We start from the raw sequence: 5679 nt of genomic DNA, 5'->3' as shown, positions 1-5679 counted from the left end.
TGCATTGCCCTGGCCCAGCTCCTGGTGGAGCAGAACTTCCCAGCCATTGCCATCCACCGAAGGATGCCCCAGGAGGAGAGGTGAGTCAGAGATGGGGAAGATGTTTTGCATCTTCGGGAGGAAAAGAGGCCATTGAGAGAAGGGAATCTCAACATTTTTCAATTTCCTTTCTCATGAAGGTTTTCTCGGTATCAGCAGTTTAAAGATTTTCAATGACGAATTCTTTGGCAACCCACCTGTTTGACCGAGGCATGGACATTGAGCGGGTGAACATTGCCTTTAACTATGACATGCATGAGGGTTCTGACACCTACCTGCATTGGGAGAGCCCCACACCCAGAAGGACACCCCGGTGTCCTCTCCCACCCCCTTATTTTCTGTATCTTTTCATACCTTACATCTTCATCCCTCCTTTTGGGTGTCTTCCCTATTTGGAGTCTCCATTTCTACCCTCTATCTCATTCCAGGTGGCCAGACTAGGCCAGTTTGGCACCAAGGGCTTGGCCATCACATTTGTGTCAGATGAGAATGATGCCAAGATCCTCAATAATGTGCAGGATTGCTTTGAGGTCAATATTAGTGAGCTGCCTGATGAGACAGACATCTCCTTCTACAGTGAGTATTGATCTCGTGAAACTGGCTTCCCCAACTCTTTAGATTCCTGTTGTTCTTTAGTGTGTTTTTTATGAATCCTATTATGTACATAAAGCCTCTGCTGCATAATGGATGCTTGGCAAGTTCATGCCCCCTTGATCTTGACGCCCTGTTGGGATGTTTAGTTAACCTCTATATGGGTCTCTTTCTTCTCTTGTCAAATTATTTTTTTCCCTTCCCTCAAGTCTATTCTCTGAATCCACACACCACAAAAACATCCGTATGTATGGGTGTGTGTGTCTCTGCCAACCTGGCTTTTTCTTTTCCATGTCTTATCCTAACTGTGCCCTGTTTCCTCTTCAGTTGAACAGATGCGGTAGAGGACTTACCCACCCATTCTGGAATGTGACAGCTGTCCTTTCTCAGGAGATGACACGAGGTGTGGAGGTGAAGGAGACACTACTGCCACCTACCCCTGACAACTCCCACCCCCTACCCCATGGTTTCTCTCTTTTATATCACCACTACTCTTAAAACCCTGTTTTCTGATTTGTCAGAACAGTTTTTTTTAACAAAATTAAAAAACACATGCATCTGTGATGTCTGTAAACGCTCCGTCCCTTTATTGGATTTGGAGTGAGGTTGTTTTAAGGTATGATACAGGGTGTATTCCTGTAAGGACTGTGTGCCCTGCTGTGGGGCAGAGGTCAGTGGGAGGGGTCAAAGTGGGGGATGTGACTAAAAAGACTGCAGAGACCATGGCTCCCCACTGCTTTCCAATTTCTGGCCCTTTGTGGAGGTGTCTTCCATTTTTCTTAGTGGCCTGGGAGAGGCTGGGATGTTTCTGATTGAGGAGCTCAGGGGGCTGGTGCGTAATATTTCCATTGTTGGAGGGTGAAGTGGGAACTGGAGGAAAGCTTAGGCGTCTCCTCTCAGGCTCTCTCTGTGTCTCCTCCTCTGTTCCTTCCGCTTCTGGGTCTTGAGCACCAGGGCGTGGGCTTCCCAGGCCCCTTGTTGCCCTTCCAGTAGGGCCTGGGACAGCTCCAGCTGCTGCTCCAGCAACTCCTCAGCTTGGGCCAGTTTAGCTGTGGGGTCGGGCTGGGGACTCTGGATGATGGGGGGGGAGGGCAAGAATCAGGCAGGGCAGGGGGCTGAGGCTCACTGGACGTCAGGAATTATGCCCCTCCTATTTTTAGACCCTATTTAAGGTCATCTGTACTGTGCAGCCAAGGTAGCTTCCTGTCTTAGATATAGGCTTCTGGGGGACAGAGATCACTGGCCCAGGGACTATGACTGGCCTTAGACAAGGATATGGTGTTATGGGAAAGAGAAGACTGGTTGTCCCTCCCCTCTAAGAAACAATGACCTCTTAGATGGGAACTCTTCATGGACTGTGCAGGGAGGGAAGCGTGTGGGAGAGGGAGCCCTGAGGCCTGGAGTGGGGTCGGGGTGGGGAAGGTGCTGGGGAACTGAGAGTTGGAACTAGGCAACAAGCTCCTGGGGGGGGAGGAGGTATCTGCAGGCCTTCGGTGCAGGATGAGATTGAGGGGATCCCCCCTCACGCTTTACACTCTCAGCCTTGGTGCCACTTAGCCTGGGATGTGACCTCATCTTGCCACTGCCTGTGGCACTGGTCTGTTTTTTGTGCTTCACTTGGGACTCTGATAGCAGCACCTCTCATAGCCCAGGGGTGCCCGTGGCCAGGAAGGCAGGAGGAGGGGACAGCAGCACTGGGAGAGCCAGGACAGAGGGAGGCCCACGGCGAGTGAGGCAGGGAGCTGTCTGAGGCACGCAACAGCCACCAGAGACTGGCTTCCTCTGGGCCTTGGCCTCACTTCAGTGCCTGGCCCTGCCCCTGCCCCGCTCTGCTCTGCTGCCCTCACATCCCTCCCAACCTGGCCCCAGACAGAGTCCAGGAACTTGTCCTGTGCCTGGTGTGACAGTGTTCCTGCCAGTTTAGGCAAAACTTGCTTTAGAACACTGGTGCCTGGCCTACCATGCGTCTTGTGTCTGTTTTTCTTAGCACTGTGTGTTTTCTCACTTATTCCTCTTAATTCTGCAAGGTAAGAATGATGTTACTGGTTTGCAGATGAGGAAACTGGCTCAGAGGGTTTCATTGAGCAAGTATCTGTTGGGGCCTGCTCTGGGCCAGATGTGCTCAGTGCTCCACAGCTGGTTGGTGGAAAAGACTGGCAGATTCAGGCCCAGATCTGCTTGACTTGAAAGCTCACATACATTGACCTGGCTATGTATTGATTTCCTCTTTTTTCTTCTTGCTGTCGCAGGATGACTTTTTTTCTCTTGTCCCTGATGTGTACTGCAAGCCTTGCTTTCTCTGGCAGGTCTGGGCACCGTTGTCTCACTTGTACCCTTGGGTCCTGACAGAGCATGACATGGGTACAGGTTTCAAGCTTTGTGGAACTAGCGAGCCCTCCCTTCAAGTTCTGCACTAGAACAGAAGCCCTGTTCACACACTCTGTGTGTGTGACCCTTGTGATACATGTTGGGCTTCCTGCAGTGTGTTTCGCAATGTTGTCCTGTTGTGGCTGGAGGGAACAACCACACCCCTGTGGGCAGAGGTGGCTCAGAAGGGAGTGGATGTTCCCAGTTTTGATCATCTGGGAAAAAAGTAGGTCTTCAGACAGAAAGACATGCTTCAGAAGGCAAGATTGCCAGGGAGTGGACAGCTGCTAATCAGCTCACTATCTTTGGGACATCACACTGAATTCAGAGGAGAGATGGTCTCTGCCATGGCGTGGGGGTCCATGAACCAAGGAGCAGGACTTCCTAGAGGTCAGTGCTTCTCAAACTTGGGGGGCTGGAGCACCTCTAGATGAGGTGAAGGAGAAGCCTCATTAGCAGACATGTTCCTATGCTTCAGTGGAAAAGAACCAAGAATCCCTGTAAGATTTTGGGGGCCGGAAGCTTTCCCTCCTGTCTTTTAGTGATACGGTTAAGCATGATTCATATTTGAATTGCAATGTGTGCACAGCTTAAAGTCTTAATGATTGGAACATGAGAGTTGTTAAACTACTTATGTAAACTACTGTTGTTAAACATAAATGAAACCATCCAGCATAGGGTTAAACAACCCACAAGCAACCAGCATTGAAGGTAAACCAACCACATTTATAAATTAAAAGCAAGATTGGTAGCTATTAAGAAAACAAATGAAAGTTCCGAAAGACCATCTAAATGATGTATTAAGAATAAAGCATCCTTGCTGAGAACTAGACATTTCAACCATTTGAGTTTCTACTTTAGGTTATGAACTCCAAAATGAACTAATCTCCAATAATTCACAGTAGGTAGTCCTAAGCCGTAAGTTAAAATAAAGTCTGGATTTGGCTTCGTCCGTCTCGGAGAACTAAAGAAAGGGCTGGTATTTGGGTAAATTCAAATCTCTTGGATGAGCTGTAGATCTCACAGTCATGGAAATGAAGGAATGAAGATAGATATATGTAAACCGATTACCTGGTTTGATGTCACTGTGTATATTTATTCCTGAGTGTCTAATAGAGTCTTTTTTTCTTTCTGTTAAAAGGCTTTATTTATGCCTAATAGAGTCTTAATCAAACTAGAGTTCTGGCCTGGGCTCTGCAGGAGGGGCCTGTGTTCAGCCAGGGACAAGCAGAGGATTATGGGAAGCATCATCCACAAAGTAAAGGGGCTGCAGAGCTCCCTGAGGCTAGTGCGCTGATGGCACCTTCAATATCGCATCCTACCTAGGGGATTGGCAGGACTAGGGTGACTGACATGAATCATTACACCCTACATGTGAAACTCTTCTGGAGATGGGGACTTAGGAATATTGAAGTCCACCCATTACATTAATGTGAGAGCTTGTTAAGTGTCAGAGACCCTGCTGGGTACTTTTTGTTCCTGTCATCAGTGACCTTCATGGTAACCTTTCAAGAAAGTTTCTCATTTCCCTTTTTTTCCCATGTGGATGTCCAGTTGTTCCAGCACCATTTGTTGAAAAGACTATTGTTTCTCCATCGTATGGCCTTTGCTTCCCTGTCAAAAATCAGTTAGGTATATTTATGTGTGTCTATTTCTGGGTTCTCTATTCTGTTCCATTGACCTACATGTCTACTCTTTTGCCAACACCACACTGTGTTGATTACTGTAGCTTTGTAGTAAGTCTTGAAGTCAGGCTGTTTCAGTCCTCTGACTTTGTTGTCCTATGGTGTGCTGGCTATTCTGGCTCTTTTGCCTCTCCATATAAACTTTAGAATCAGTTTGTCAATATCCACAAAATAACTTACTGGGTTTCTGAATGGGATTGCACCAAATCCATAGGTCAAGTTGGGAAGGACTGATATCTTGACAATATTGAGTCTTCCTATCCATGAACATGGAATATCTCTCCAGTTATTTAGTTCTTGATTTCTTTCATCAGAGTTTTGTAATTTTCCTCATATAGATCTTGTACATAAATCGTTAGATTTATACCTGAGTATTTCTTTTTTTTGGGGTGCTAATGTAAACGATATTGTGTTTTTAATTTCCATTTTCATTTGTTCACTGCTGGTATATAGGAAAGTGATTGACTTTTGTATATTAACCTTGTATCCTGCAACCTTGCTCTAATTGCTTGTTAGCTGTTAGTTCCAGGAGTTTTTGTCATTGTTGTGTTGATTCTTTGGATTTTCTACATAAACAAGCATGTCATCTTCCAACAAAGTTTTATTTCTTCCTTCCTCACCTGTATATCTTTTTTTCTCTCAGTCTTATTGTGCTATCTAGTACCTCCAGTATGATGTTGAAAAGAAGTGGTGAGCAGGGATATCCTTGCCTTGTTGCTGATCTTAGCAGGAAAGCGTCTCATTTCTCACCATCAGGTATGTCGTTAGCTGTGGGTTTTTTGTACATATTCTTTATCAGGATGAGTAAGTTCACCTCTTTTCCTAGTTTGCTGAGAGTTTTTATCATGAATGGGTGTTGGATTTTGTCAAATACCTTTTCTGCATGTATTGATATGATCATGTGAGTTTTTCTTTTTAGCCTGTTGATGTGATGGATTTCATTCATTGATTTTCAAATGTTGACCTAGCCTTGTATACTTGGGATAAATCCCACTTG

General features: G+C 46.1%; 1 long non-coding RNA gene across 1 annotated transcript; it reads left to right on the top strand.

Annotated features, from left to right (window-relative positions):
* Positions 1 to 477: 477 nt before the first annotated feature.
* On the top strand, positions 478 to 5440 carry LOC138915115 (uncharacterized). The gene is made up of 3 exons (XR_011429997.1): positions 478 to 615; positions 958 to 1033; positions 5326 to 5440. It is a non-coding gene; the product is annotated as an uncharacterized lncRNA (long non-coding RNA).
* The last annotated feature ends 239 nt before the right edge of the window (positions 5441 to 5679 follow it).

The sequence above is a fragment of the Equus caballus genome, chromosome 20 (genome assembly GCF_041296265.1).
Source record: "Equus caballus isolate H_3958 breed thoroughbred chromosome 20, TB-T2T, whole genome shotgun sequence".
NCBI lineage: Eukaryota > Metazoa > Chordata > Mammalia > Perissodactyla > Equidae > Equus > Equus caballus.
Note: the sequence above shows the minus strand (reverse complement) of the source record. Positions and strands in the feature narration are given on the sequence as shown.